Source organism: Macaca nemestrina, chromosome 3 (genome assembly GCF_043159975.1).
Source record: "Macaca nemestrina isolate mMacNem1 chromosome 3, mMacNem.hap1, whole genome shotgun sequence".
NCBI classification, from domain to species: Eukaryota; Metazoa; Chordata; class Mammalia; order Primates; family Cercopithecidae; genus Macaca; species Macaca nemestrina.
This window is the reverse complement of record NC_092127.1, coordinates 88,420,261-88,437,022: the sequence shown is the minus strand read 5'-3', so window position 1 is coordinate 88,437,022 and position 16,762 is coordinate 88,420,261.

Genomic DNA, 16,762 nt, shown 5'->3' with positions numbered 1-16,762 from the left:
AGACAGTGTGGCGATTCTTCAAAGACCTAAAAACGGGACTGCCATTCAACCCAGCAATCCCATTACTGGGTATATACCCAAAGGAATAGAAATCATTCTATTATAAAGACACACACACATGTACGTTCATTGCAGACCTATTCACCATAGCGAAGACATGGAATCAACCAAAATACTCATTAATAACAGACTCAATAAAGAAAATATGATACACATATACCGCGGAACTCTATGCAACCATAAAAAGAATGAGATCATGTCCTTTGCAGGGACATGGATAGAGCTGGAGGCCATTATCCTTAACAAACTAACACAGGAACACAAAACCGAATGCCTCATGTTCTCACCTACAAGTAGGAGCTAAATGATGAGAATACATGGACACATAGAGGGGAACAACAAACACTGGGGCCTATCAGAGTGTGGAGGGTAGGAGGCAGAAGAGGATCAGAAAAATAATTAATGGGTACTAAGCTTATTATCTGGGTGATGAAATAATCTGTACAACAAACCCCCATGACATGAGTTTACCTGTATAACAAATCTGCACATGTAACCCAGAAATTAAAATAAAAAATAAAAGTAAAAAAAAAAAAAAAAAAAAGCAGAAGGTGAAACAACTCACCTGACCTGCCCCGCCTCCCCATAAAAGGCCAAACACTTGTGAAATATCTGGGGAAAAAAATCACTGTCCAATTCCCCTGTCTATAGGTCAGGAATTTCACATTTTAAATAAAAACGTTTTTATCAATGCACATAAAAAGCTATAAATTCTCAAGGAAAGTCTTTCCACAGGGATTACTTCTGTGACTGTCTAGGAGGAGTGAAGATAAAATACTCTACATGAACTTGCGAGCTCCCACAGCTTCAATTATCACCTCTGTGAGGGTGATTTTCAGATCTGTGCCTCCAAACCTGTGTCTCCAACCATCAAGCCCATATTTTCAGCTGCACATGAGGCATCTTCACATGAGGCATCTTCACCTGAGTATCCCACTGAGTCAGCACACTCAATATGTTCGATACTGTCTGCATTTTCTCATCCAAATATGCCCCCTCTTGATTTTCCCAGTCTCTTTTAATGACATAATTATCTCCCCTGTTATCCAGAATTGAGGACTCAAAATCAATTTTTAAATTTATTCTGTTTATGATTCTTCCCCTGCATTATCTATTATGTATTAATAACTTTAAAAAAATTATTTTTGTTTCTAAATTCTAGTTTCCTGACACCATCTTAGTTTATCCTAAATAATTTTGAGTTATTTAAATGTTAAACAAATTATGTAGCATTTCTTTAATTTTAATTGAATCATATTCATTTACCTGCATTAAATAAATAACACAGACTTTAATTTAGAAACTACTGCATTCACATACTGGAATTTTTACTTTCTAAATCTTTATTTAACACCTTCCCAATCACTCATTCACTAGCTCATTTATTCAAAATTATGCTTCAAAGGTTTAGTCAATTTAGATAAAGCATATGGTTCCTGTTTTCATAGAGCTAAAAATAAATGAATAAATGATTTCAGAAATTATAAGTACTGTGGAAAATCTTATAATGTGATTTGATAGAGAATGACAAAGTAGTGCTACATTTGATGGAGTGATTAAAGAAAGCCTCTCTGAATGACAAGAAGTAGTCAGTCATGTGAAAATCTAAGGGAGAACTATTTTCAGAAGAGTAAAGCAAAATGTCTGAATGGAAAAAGTTTGGCATGTTTAATAAACAGAAGGAAGTGGTTTTCCACTTCTTTCCACCAATGTGGTGGAAAATAAATTGAGACCATAATGTGTAGGTATGTGAAACACTTAGAAAGAAAGGTACAAGGACAACTTTTGCAGGATACTACGCGTCATGAAAATTGTTAGAATCTGGGGATCCGTCAGTTTTTGACATAAAAGTGACATTATATAAAAAGATGAAACTAATTGCTGAGTGAAGAATGATTTAAGGACTTCTGAGTCACAAGAGCAGATTAAATGTATAGCAAAACTCCCCCATCTACTTCAATTGTGGGAAACCAATCTTATATATTTTAATTTTAACAGTCACACTCAAAACAAAGAAAAATAATTTTTTCTGAATTTTATTTCTGAACCATAATTAAACACTTAATGGTAATTGAAGATATGTGGGCATGAGCAAATGGTACCAGATAAGGCTTGTTTGCCATCAGGTCATCAATACCTATACTGGATAGATCCCTCAGCATATAAAATACCATCACAATTCCTTGACAGAATTAATAAGAATCTCTTCAATGTATTCTCTACATATGATCAACCTTCTTTCCCACTATTCCCTCTGATTATCACATGTTACAGAAAAATCCAAGTACTCAGGTTTCCAAACATATCTTGTCCTTTTGCTTTTTGCTTCTTTATGATTGCTTTTTTAAAATTTTGCCTAGAATACCTTATCACATCTCTTATCTCAACAACATAAATGTATCTTCTCTTATTTATACATATAAATCTTTTATGACTGTTATGCTTATTGTTAAAGCATTACTATAAGGTGGTTCAATAATGGGAACCATGTCACTTCTTGCCTTATACAGTGAAATCTCAGCCACTGTCACCCAACATGATTGTGTGTCAACAGCAAAATCTTTCTAATTACTTTGTTCAAACAAGAAACTAGAACCCATTTGCAGGTAGATAGCAAGAAAAAAGACAAGAATTTCTTTTAGCATTAACTGTAAAAATGACAACTTGGGTATCACTAGCACCTGTACACCGTAATCTAAGATAAGCATACAATGTGGATATATCAAAGAAGCTTGAAGTAGACTACTTGGCAATTTTATAAGTGTTTTGTAGTGGATTGTAATTATTTTATAAGGTGAAGTGTAGACAGCACAATGTCTAGATTTTTACAGGCACATCATCCATGATCATACCAGAAATCTGTCATTTAAATGCTTGCTTTGTTTTTATGTTTGTTGTTGTGGTGGTGGTATGTATAAGGGATTGTGTGTGTTCAATTAATCCTTTTTAATTTTTCATTTGTACTTACAAAGTACAATGTATCCTTAGGTATTTACCCAAGGAAAAAAAAAAAAAAAGCGTGAGTTTCATTCAAAGACTTACACATGAATGTTCATAGCAGCTTTATTTGTAATAGCCAAATTGTAAACAACTTAAGTGTTCATTATCATGTGAATGAAAAATGTTTATCCAAATATTTGGGGATTTCATGGCCTAGTCAAGTTGACACATAAAATTAACCATAATAAGTTTGCCCTTTTGTCAACCTGATACTCATATTCATCTTGAACGATATTTACTCCCCAAATAAAGATAAAAACCTTATTTCCACCTAACATGATACAATCACTATGTGTACAACAGAAAATGGAAACATGCCCCAGAAAAAGGAGTAAATTTCTTGAGTAATTGATACAGTTTGACTGTGTCCCTACCCAAATCTCATCTTGAATTGTAGTTCCCATAATCTCCATGTGTCATGGGAAGGACCTGGTGGGAGTTAATTGAATCATGGTAACCTCCATGCTGTTCTTATGATAATGAGTGAGTTCTCACAAGATCTGATGGTTTTACAAAGGGCTTTTCTCCCACTTCACCTGCACTTCTCCTTGCTGCCGCCATGTGAAGAAGGACGAGTTAGCTTCCCCTTCTGCCATGATTGTAAGTTTTCTGAGGCTTCCCTGCCCTGTGGAACTGTGAGGCAATTAAATCTCTTTCCTTTATAAATTACTCAGTCTTGGATATTTCTTCATAGCAGTGTGAGAACAGACTAATACAATAATATTTACTCTTCTTGATATTCTGCAACTTAAATACTATGATATAAAATTAACAACAATTTTAAAATGCTATGATATAAAGTGAATACATCTTATTTTATTATATGTATCTTATTCCTTATGATAAAGAAATAAGAGAGGAAAGAAAACAGAGATTCACTACACACATACACACACATACACACAACATTTTTAACGTAGTAAGAAGGAAATACTTGTGAAATTTTAGTCCTCATTTCTGTTACTGGTTATGTGACTGTAGATGGTATTTATAACTACTTTCTTCTACTACCCATTCTGTATTCCCTCTGCCTCTACAAGCACTTCAGCTGGTCATGGTTCCTTACTTGGTAGGGTTACACAAACCTTCATTCTTGAAAGGTCTGTGTTATTACGAGTCTTTCCCAGATTGGGTTGTCATAGTTTTGCATTGACCTTAATTAAAGGCATGGTAACACTAGAGACACTCTAAGGGGTTTTATATATACTTTTCCTTACTTAAATTTTGGAATAGTAGTCTAATTTCTCCTTGCTAGTTAGGATCAATAACTGATCCTGCCAGCATAGTAACTCAGTTCTTTACCTGTTGATTTAGAGGCACGAAAAGCCCAGAGTGGCAGGGTGGCAGCCTTATCTTTCAATTCTATTGAATAATTTTTGTGTGCTTTGGCAAATGTATTTCTCCCTTCGGAGCTTGGATTTTTAGGCCAGTATAGTATAAGGTTGCAGGGACAGGAAGCAAAAAAAATTTCAAGTGAGTCATTGGAGTAAGAGTAAGTGATGCTTCTCCCATTTCCACTCCTTGATTCCAGGACCCATAAATTTTGACTATGGCAGAAATAGTACCTTATGTTAGATGCTGATGCAGAGCATACACAGATTTCTGGAGAACTTCGTCTTATTTTTGTAAGATATTGCCACCTAGATGAAGCTATAACTGAGTCTTCAAAAGGCCATTTTATGTTTCTATCAAGCCAGCTGCTTCAGGATGGTGGGGAATATGGTAAGACCAGTGAATTCCGTAAGTATGGGTCCATTGCCACACTTCTTTTTCTGTGAAGTGAGTTCCTTAACCACAATCAATACTCTGTGGAATATCGTGATGGTGGATAAAGCATTCTGTAAATCCATGAACAGTAGTTTTGGCAGAAGCAGGGAAGGCAAATCTGTATCCTAAGTGTCTATTCCCATAAGAAAAAAACATTTTGCTTGCATGATGGAAGTGTTCCAATGAAATCAACCTGCCACTGGGTAGCTGGCTGGTAACCTTGGGGAATGGTGCCATATCAGAGACTTGACACTGGTCTCTGCTGCTGCAGATTGGGCACTCAGTGGTGGCCATATCCAGTTTGGATTTGGTGAATAGAATTCTGCATTGCTAAGCCTATACATAACCTCCACCTCTGACAACATAGCTACTTTATTCATGAGACCACTGGGTAATGTCAGCAGTGGCTATGAAAAGAGGCTGAGTGGCATCCACAGAACAGGTCATGTTATTTATTTGAATATTAAAATCCTCCTTTGCTGAAGTCCCCCTTTGGTGAGCATTGATATGGGACACAAGGTTTTTGCTCATTCAGAGAGGTCTGGCCACATATCTCTTTCTTAAATTTATTTGTCATCAATTTTCCAATCACGTTCCTTTAAATTTCCTAACTCTACAGACAAATCATTGCCACAGCCACAGGTAAGTATATAATTACATTTCTGACCATTTCTTCTTCCAAGCAAAGTGAAGAACTGGGTACACTGCTTGAAGTTCTGAACTCTGGGGAAATTTTCGTCATTGCTGCCTTCAGGTCGACAGCTATCTACTTCTGGGTGGTGCCTGCATATTGTATGGAACCATTTGTAAACTCAGCTCAAGTCTTTTCTTTGTCTGTCACCTGATCATGGGGAACTTTCCACGAGGCCATAGGTGCAAGCTAAGAGAAAGGATATAGCATAGCAGGAGTGAGAAACAAGGGTATTTGTGCCACTTCTTCATGTAATTTACTTGTTCTTTTAGGGCTTGCTCAAACTCAGTCATGTGCATACCACTACCACCATTTGATGATGGAGTGTTTCCATGCAAGCCCAGTACTGTGGTTCAGTAAGTGAGATAATATCCATTCCATGATGTACAGCTCAGGTCGCATGGAAACTTGCTGGCCCACAGTTGAGTGTTCAGTGTCTACCAAGGCCCACTAATAGGATAAGAGTTGTTGCTCAAAATTGGAGTAGTTATCTGCAAAGAATGTCAGTACTTTCCTTCAAAGTCCTAAGATTCTGCACTGCAATTCACCTACAGGGGTCTGCCAAAGCTTCAAAGTGCAACTGCCACTGACACTGCAAGCACTATTGGATCTGTTGCATGATATGGTTCAAGTGGCAAAGCAGCTTGCATAGAAGCCTGCATATGTGGCAAAGCCTTCTCTTATTCTGGGTCCCACTCAAAACGAGCAGCTTTTTACATCATTAAGCAAGTGGACTGGAGTAACACACCCAAATAAGGAATATGCTATCTCCTATATTATTCAGGGTTCTCTAGAGAAACAGAATCAATAAAATACAGAGAGATATGTAGAAAGATTTATAATGAAGAATTGGTTCATGTGATGATGGAGGCTGAAAAGTCCCATGATCTTCCATTTGCAAGCTGGAGACCCTGAAAACCTGATAGTGCGGTTCCAGTCTTAACCAGATGGCCTGAGGACGAAGGGAGCCAATGAGGTACATCTCAGGCTGAGTCCAAAGGACTGAGAATAATGAGTGTTGATACACAAGGGCCAGAGAAGAGCAAATTTACCCTTCCTCTGCTTTACTTTTCTAGGCTGTTTATTGATTTATCAGACGATACCCACTCACATTGGTGAGGGCAATCTTTTTATTCAGGCTACCAATTTGAATGCTAATCTCTTCTAGAAACACCCTCACAGTTACACTCCGAAATAATACCTTAGCGGCTATGTAAGTATTCCTTTTCCTGGTCAAGTGGACACATAAAATTAACTATCCCACTTCCAAAATCCAAAGAGGCTCACTGGGCATTGTGCCTCACTTTTGGTTGTGGGAGGAGCCAAATGCAACAACTTATCTTTCACTTTACGCCCTTAGCTCCCAAATGAGATTTTTAGACACACCCTGGACCAGAAGGGAACATGCTGCCTTGAAGCAACAAAGCTAGTCCTGGCAGCATTCATCACCTGCTAACTGAAGAGCCCTTGGACCCTCAGTAACCAACAGTGATACCCAGACACTACATTGAGGGCCTTGGGTGAGACTCTGAGACTTGCTGGTTTCAGGTAATAGCATGGACACAGGCAGAGCACAGCACCAAGTGAGTTTTGAGTCCCAGATTCCAGGACTTGACTATTGGACTGTGTTTCTGGATCTGCCCTAGCTCAGAGGGGAGCCCATTGCCCTGAAGGGTGAGTCCCAGATGAGGTAGCACTCACCATAAGCTGACTTAACAGTCCTTGTACCTTAAGGGAACATTACAGGTAGTCTGGCCTAGGGTGGTGGTGGCTAATAGGTGAGGCTTCTCTACCTTGGGAAAGGGAGGGAAGAGTGAGAAGGACTCCATCTTGTAGTTTGAGTGCCAGTTCAGCCACAATACACTAGAACAGCAGGTGGACTTCTAAGGTTTTCAACTCTACTCCCTGACTCCCAAACAATACCTCTGGACCCACCCAAGGCCTAGGGGATCTCACCATCCTGAAGAGAAGGATACAGGCCTGACTGGCTTTGTCACCTTTTGATTGTAGAGCCCCAGGGCCTTAAGCAAACATAGGCAGTAGCCAGGGAATGGTTACAACAGACCTTGGGCAAGACCCAGAACTGTGCTAGTTTCAGGTCAGACCCAGCACCGTCATAGTGGTGGTGGCCACAGGGCTGCTAGTGTCACTCCACCCCCAGCTTCAGGTGGCACAGAAGAGAGAGAGAAAGAGAATCTGCACATTTGTGATAAAGTAAGGGAAGTGAACAGGAGTATCTGCCTGGTAACCCAGAGAATTCTCCTGGATCTTCTTTAAGACCATCAAAGTAATACCTCTACGAGTCTGCAAGAAGCACAGGATTACTGGGCTTAGGGTGCCCTCTCAAGTAGATACAGATTAGATTACAACACCTAAGTTCTTTCAAATATCTGGAAAGCCTTTACAGAAAGGATGGCTACAAATAAGCTGAGACAGTGAAGGCTACAATAAATACCTAAGTCTTCATTGCTCAGACACTAAAGAACATCTGCTAGCATCGGCACCATCCAGGAAAACATGATCTCAAAAAATGAGCTAACTAAAAAACAGGCACTGATTCTGCAAAACAGATATGTGACCTTTCAGATGGAGAATTCAAATAGCTCTGTTGAAGAAACTCAAAGAAATTCAAGATAACACAGGGAAGGAAAGCAGAATCCTATCAGATAAATTTAACAAAAAGATTGAAATAATTAAAAAGAATCAAGAAGGAATTTTGAAACTGAAAAAAATGCAATTTTCATACTGAAGAATGCATCTGAGTACTTTAATAGCAGAATTGACCAAGCAGAAGAAAGAATTAGTGAGCTTGAAGATATGCTATTTGAAAATACGTAGAGGAGACAAAACAAAACAAGAGTAAAAAACAAGCATGACTACAGGATCTAGAAAAGTCCCTCAAAAGGGCAAATCTAAGAGTTACCAGCTTCTAAGAGAAAGTAGAGAAAGAAATAGGAGTAGAAGGTTTATTCACAAAGATAATAACAAAGAATTTCCCAAATGTAGAAAAAGATATCAGCAACCAAGTAGAAGAAGATTATAGAAAATCAAGCACATTTAACCCAAAGAAGACTACCTCAAGACATTAAATAATCAAACTCTCAAATGTCAAAGAAAAAGAAAGGATCCTAAAAGCAGCAAGGGGGGAAAAATAAAACCAAATAACACAAGCGGAGCTCCATTATGTCTGGCAGCAGACTTTTCAATGGAAACCTTACAGGCCAAGAGAGTAGCATGACATATTTAAAGTGCTGAAGGAAAAAAACCTTTACCCTAGAGTAGTATATCCGGTGAAAATATCCTTCAAACATGAGGAGAAGTAAAGACTTTCCCAGACAAACAAAAGCACAGGGATTTCTTCAACACCAGACCTATCCTAAAAGCAATGCTAAAGAGAGTACTTCAATTAGAAATAAAAGGACATTCATGAGCAATAAATAATCACCTGAATATACAAAACTCACTGGTAATAGTAAGTACACAGAAAACCACAGAATATTATAACATTGTCACTGTAGTATAAAACTACTCTTATCCTAAGCAAAAAGATTAAACCATAAACCAGTCAAAAATAAAAACTACAACCAATTTTCAAGACATATGTGGTACAATTAGATAAAAATAGAAAAAGCAAAAAGATTAAAAGTAGCAGGACCTAGTTAAGGAATAGAGCTTTCATTAGTTTTCTTTTTGCTTGCTTGATTTTGTTTATTCAAATAGTGTTAAGTTGTTATCAGATTAAAATAATGGTTTAGAAGACAATATTTGAAAGCCTTATGGTAACATCCAACCAAAAAACATACAATGGATGCACACACATACAAAAGCAAGAAACAAAATTATTTCACCAGAGAGAAATGTCCTTCACTAAATGAAGACAGGAAGAAAGAAAAGAAGAAAGAGAAGAGCACGAAACAACCAGTAAACACATAACAAATGACAGGAGTAAGATTTTACTTATCAATAATAATATTGAATATAAATGAGCTAAACTCTCCAATCAAAAGACACAGACTGGCTGAATGGATGAATAAAAAAAGACCAACTAATTTGTTGTCTATAAGAAACACAATTCACATATAAAGAAACACAAAGACTGAAAATAAAGGATTGGAACGAGATATTCTATGCCAGTGGAAAACCAAAAAAGAGGAGGAGTTACTCTAGTTATATCAGTCAAAATAGACTTCAAGACAAAAACTATAAGAGACAAAGAAGGTCACTATATAATAGTAAAGGGGTCAATTCAGCAAGAGGATATAACAAGCTTAAATATATATGCACCAACGCTGGAGCAACCAATTATGTAAAGCAAACATTATTAGGGCTAAAGAGAAAAACAGGTCCTAATACAATAATATCTGCCCATTGTCACCACTGTTATTCAACATAGTACTGGAAGTCCCAGCTAGAGCAGAGAAGAGAAACATATAAAGGACACACAAATCAGAAAGGAAGAAGTTGAATTATCCTTGTCTGCAGATGATATGATCTTATATTTGAAAAAACCTAAAGCCTCCACAAGGAAGCCATTAAAACTGGTAAGCAAATTCAGTAAAGTTTCAGGATACAAAGTCAACATCCAAAAATTAGTAGCATTTCTATATGCCAATAGTGAACAATGTGAAAAAGAAATAAAACATAATCCCATTTGCAACAGTTGCACATGAAATTAAATATCTAGGAATTAACTAAAATAGTGAAAGATCTCTATAATGAAAACTATGAAACACTGATGAATGATATTGAAGAGGACACCCAAAACAGAAAAATATTCCATGTTCATGTTAAAATGCCCATACTACCTGAAGTAATCTACAGATCCAATGAAACCTCTATAAAAATACCAATGGCATTCCTCACAGAAATAGAAAAGAATGTATAAATTTTTTAAGGAATCACAAATGACCCAGAATAGCCAAAGCTATCCTAAGCCAAAACAAATAAATACATAAATAAAGCTGGAGGAATTGTGTTACCAGACTTCAAATTATGCTATGGAGCTATAGTGACCAAAACAGTGTGATACTGGCATAAAAACAAACACATAGACCAATGAAACAGAATAGAGAACCCAGAAACAAATCCACATACTTACAGTCAACTCATTTTTGACAAAAGTGCCAAGAACATAAACTTCAGAAAAGACAGTTTCTTCAATAAATGGTGGTGGGAAAACTGAATATCCATGTGCAGAAGAATGGAATTAGACCCCTACTTATCACCAGATACAAAAATCAAATCAAAATGGATTGAATACTTAAATCTGAGATCTAAAATTATGAAACTACTATAAGAAAACATGGGGGAATTTCTCCAGGACATTGGTCTGGGCAAAAAATTTTTAAGCAATACCCCACAAGCACAAACAACCAAAGCAAAAATAGACAAAGGAGATCACATCAAGTTAAAAACCTCCTGCACAGCAAAGGATACAATCAACAAAGTGAAGAGACAACCCACAGATTGGGACAAAATACTTCCAAACTACCCATCTGACAAGAGATAAATGACCAGAATACATAAGGAGCTCAAACAACTCTGCAGGAAAAAAATCTAAAAATCCAATCCAAAAAGGGCAAAATATTTGAATAGATATTTCTCAAAAGTAGACATGCAAATGGCAAAAAAGCATATGAAAAGGTGCTCAACATCACTGATCATTAGAGAAATGCAAATCAAAACTGCAGTGAGCTATCTTCTCATCCCAGTTAAAATACTTTATATTGAAAAGAGGCAATAACAAATGCTGGCAAGGATGTGATGAAAAGGGAACCCTTATACACTATTGTTGGGTAAATTAGTACAACCACTGTGGAGAACAGTTTGAGGGATCCTCAAAAAACTAAAAATAGAGGTACCATATGATCCAGCAATCCTACTTCTGGGTATATATCCAAAATAAAAGAAATCAGTATACCAAAGAGATATCTGCTCCCATATTCTTACTTATCTCTGGAATCTAAAAATCAAAACAATTGAACTCATGGGCATAGAGAGTAGAAAGATGGTTATCAGAGGCTGAGAAACATAGTTGGAAGGTTGGGGGTTCGTGGTCAGGCAGTGATGGTTAATGGGTACTAAAACATAAACAGAAAGAATAAATAAGACCTACTACTTGATAGCACAACAGGGTGACTATAGTCAATAATAACTTAACTGTACATGTAAAAATAACTCGAAGAGTGTAATTGGATTGTATGTAACGAAATAATCAATGATTGGGGGGATGTGTACCATATTCTCCATGATATGCTTGTCTCACATTGCATGCCTGCATCAAAACATCTCATATATCCAATATGTACATCTACTATGTATCACAAAAATAAAATGTAAAAATGAAAATAAAACAATAAAAGCAAACTAGTTCTGATGGCTCTTGTTGGCAGTGATGGGAAAAAAAACATTTGCCAGATTAATAATTACATACCAGGTACCAGAGGATGTGTTAATTTTCTCAAGCAATAAAACCACAACTGCTACCACAGTTGTAATTGGAGTCACCACTTAGTTAAGCTTACAGTAATTCACTGACATTCTCCAGGATCCATCTGTCTTATGCATGTCAAATAAGCTAATCGAATGGGGATATAATGGGAGTCATCACCTCTGCATCTTCCAAGTCCTTGATGGTGACACTAATCTCTGTAATCACCCCAGAAATGCAATATTGCTATAGTTTATTATATTCTCAGGCATAAGCAGTTCTAGAGACTCTTTCCTGGCCTTTTCTCCCATAAGAACCTTCGCATTAACAGTAGACACTCAAAGAGGCTGAGAATTACCCTTAAGTTGTAATTCAGCCAATTGAAGGATGAGATTCTACAGTTGATTTTCAGGAATATTAGCCTTGTAGCTACAGTAAATAAGGGTCTCCTTGAGGGAATATATAGAATATTTCAGGCCATTTATGAGCTCATCCTTTTCTTTTCCCACTTTATTCAGAGACAATAGTAGCAACCAGCTAAACTTGTTATACTCATTAGTTTGTCAAAAATGTTTGAAAGTATTATATACACAGTCGAACAGGTTCTTGCCTTTTTTAAGTGGTTAAGTGTTTCCAATGGTGACATGTTGGACTATCATCAGAGCTCTCTTTGTTACTGGAAGCAGAGTCCTTAGTATTTTTAAATCTAATCTAATTATAGAGCCAATTCTAGAAAGCCCAGGACCAATTCAGAAAATTCATTCTTAAAGTTCTGTCCCTCTAGAACCATTCCTAGCATCGAAATCTGTATTAGGGTATATATAAATTTATCTATATATACATATATGTACATGTAAAAGTAAAAAAGTATTTTACATTTTACATTTATCTTTCTCTCTATCCATATATATGTATATATGTGTGTATATATGTATACATATGTGTATATATATGGATAGAAAGTGAGAGATAAATTTATTATAAGAAATTGGCTCGTGCCATGTTCCAAGATCTGCAATCAGCAAGCTGACCAAGGATAACCTATAATATAGATCCAGTTTCAGGACAGATGCTTGAGAACCCAATGGTATAAGTTCCAGTCTGAAAGCTGATAGGCTGAAGATCCAAGAACAAATGTTTCAGTCCAGGTTCAAAGGCTAGAAAATGCCAATATTCTAGCTCATGCAGTCAGGCAGAAGAAATTCCCTTTTACTCTTAAGTGTGTCAGCCTTTTTGTTCTGTTCAGTTCTTCAGCTGATTAAAGGAGGTCCACTCACACTGGGGAAGGAAATTTGCTTACTCAGTGTACCGATTCAAATGTTAATCTCATCCAGAAACATTCTCACAGACACAGATGGAATAAAGCTTGATGAAATATCTGGGCGTCCTGTGATTCAGTCAAGCTGACACAAAATTAAACATGACATGTCACTGAACACAAATACTTTGCACATTAGAAAAAATGAAAACTTCAAATCATTAGGCCAAAAATTTTGTTATTTTAGTATTTTCTTTCTAATTTATCTCAGTTTTACTTAATTAAAATTTTCACAAGTTTTCCTTTGGAGGTCACTGCCTAGAATAACTTTGCTTTACAGTTGTTGAAATTGTACCCTCTATTCAATTCATCCTGCGTATTTCTCAAATCAATACCTTACACTTCTGTCCCCCTGTAACATTTATAAGCTCCTCTTTTAGCAATCAACACAGCTTGTCTTTTGGTAGAGATACAGAAATGTTGGTATATTGTCTGTTTCTCCCAATGAGTTCCTTAGCTTCCAGTACCAGAAAGTTGTTTAATTTTCAAAAATCTTAATCATATATTTAATTTAATATGGCCAAAAAATAATCATTTCCAAACATTGTTAATTTTAATGCCCTGTTGAACAAAGTGGACTATCTTGTTCCTGCTACATGTTCAACAAATGTTTATTGAGTTGAATAAAATTGCTTAAACTAATCTCCGAGGTAAAAATGGAAGAGTTTACCAAGATGAATAACTAAAGCTCTCTTAGTTAGAATTTTGGACACATATTTTTTACATTAAAGGGTCAGTCACAATCCTACATTTCAGTTTAACACCACACAGCAATTTCCTGACCGAATATTCTAAATTGCCGTCCTCTGGAGAACTCTAGCAAATGGTCCCTTCTCCCCACATATGGTTTATCTCACACGAAAAGACCCACATTTGCAACCTGAGTCAACCTGTGCAGAAAGAAAAGCACTGTAGAGTGCGGAAACTTTATTACCATTCTTAATTGCATTCTTGGTGCAGTGAGAGTAATGATTTTACTGCACCTTACAGAATAACCCACTTTTTTCTCCTTGACTAGTTTCTTCCAGAAGAGAATTGAGTCTATTAAATAAATAGCTGGCCAATAGTGGCCTAAAAAATCGATTTACAAGCATTTATAAATAATATAAAAGTAAAGTCATTTTGAAATAAAAGTTGTCATAAACATGTGATGGCGGACAGTAAATAGTTAAAGGAATAAGAGATGATAGAGTGTGAGTAAAGAATTTCAACCAGGTGAATAGGTAACTTTCCATGGTACACAATTTTTGGCACTGGAAATCTTCTCCTACTCCATTTTCTCTAAACTGTCAACAGCCTCCAAAATTTCTTGCGGAAAAATCCTAAAATTATCTAAATCCAGATAGGTATATTTTTAGGCTGCTAGTATGCTGGATGTGAAGTTGCACTTATCAACCCTAGAAAGAATGTAATGTTCCCTGCTACTTCAAAGCAACCAGATTTAGAATCAACACTGATTTTACCAACACAAATTTTAGTGTTGGATTTTAGTGTTGAATTGATTTGCATTGTAGAGCAGAGGAAGACTGACACCATAGGGGGCTCTTGAAGCATATGGCTTTGTCCATCTGGAAAGGGGTAGTGTGCTATTGTTGCCAAAGTTTCACTGAATGTTCTAGGTTTAGATATGTCTAAATAAAAATAAAATAAAACATGTGTATTACACTTCGGCAAAATGTTTAATACTTTACAGTCATACATGAAGAAAATTTAAAGGATAGGTCTATCCTCTATTCTGGTCTATTCTGGAAATTTTAGTGTTGGAGAGAAGCAACTTGAAGTCAGGGCAACAAATCAGCACAGGTAAGGATTCTCTAACTTTGCCAGAATAATAAAAAATGGTTGACAGAAGAAAGACTGCCTGTAAGATTTCCCGGATTACTGTTGAGGAGGAAACACTGACTTTACCTAGCAGCTAAGAAATTGTAGTACTAAAGAACCTTGAGCACAGTAGCTTTATTTCTTCTCTTAACCACTGTGTGCCTAGAACACAGCACAGTGTCTTGCATGTAGTAGACACCCAAAATATTCGTTGCAAGTTTGGGTGGATAGGTTACACAATGTCCATCTACCAGCACGCTCTGAGCCTTGGCTACTCTTGCTACTTAAACAAGGCTGAGTTTCTGTCTTTTAATTTTACTCTTTGATATTTAACTATTAAGATGACATAATTAGTATTCAATAAAAGGTGGGGAAGGTAAATAGAGGACCTCTTGTCATTGTCAACGTCATCCTGACTCTATATACTTTCAGAGAAACTCTTCTAGGTTTCTGTTTTTAAAGTTATAACATTAAGAGCTTTGAGCAAATGATTTTTTAAAAATCCAGTAAACATTGTCAATATAGCTCTGATTTATTGATTCCCTTTTTTTCTCTTTATTTCTTTAAATATATCATTTCTCCTCTGGATTCCCCTTTCTGTTTCTCTTTTTCTCTCCCCGTTCTTTTTCTCCTCTCCCTCTCTTTTTCTTTCTATCACTCTCTTTCTCTGGTTCTTCTGTCTGACGAATCACAGAATCTCTTTCTTTCTCTCTCTATATAGATAGATATAGTTATATACTTGCATATCTCTCTATATAGAAATATATACATACTTATATATATTTATAGTTATAGAAATATATATTCTTATATATATTTATAGATATATAAATATATATTATAAGACATAAACATATTGTATCTATATAGAGAGATCTCATCTTTTAAAAAATATAAAATGTATAACCTATAGATACCTTAATGAAGTTACAAAAGTATGGGATATTTACTTTTATTATTTTTTTTTCTTCCAATCATTATTTTAGGCTCAGGGGGTACATGTGCATGTTTGTTACATGGGTAAGTTGCATGTGGCTCGGGTTTGTTGTACAAATGATTTCATCACCCAGGTAGTAGCCAACAGGTAGTTTTTTTATCCTCATCCTCCTCTCACCCTCCACCTTCAAGTAAGTTCCAGTGTCTATTTTTCCCCTCTTTGTGTCCATGCGTACTCAAGAGATATTTACTTTCTGACTTAAGTAGCTGAATAATGTTAGAAGTTGCTAATGTTTCCACTTTAAATGAGTTTCTTAGTAGATTAAGTAGATTAAGTGATCCCTAGAAATATTTTGTCAATTGTATGTCACCACCTGGAACCTGAGAGCCTTTTATAAATGTTTGATATAACTTTCATTAATGAGGTTTATACTTTCCTGAAATGAAAAAAACAGAGATTCCCATTTAATAAAAGTGTTTACTCAATATATTGTTTTCCTCAGTAGGCAAATAACTGAAAGACACTGAAGTATTGAATAAAGTGTATATGGCATTTTGTAAGCATATAATATAGCCTTGATTATGCACTGAAGAAAGTGGGGTTTTGGAACATTGTGTCATGGTGGCTGAGAAAGTTTTTTTTTTTTTATAAGAAGTCCACCTCTCTTTAGGGAGGTAGTTATGAGCAGTGCCTGAGGCGTCAGCAAAGCTGCAGTCTCCAGGAACCTCACCAGCCTGG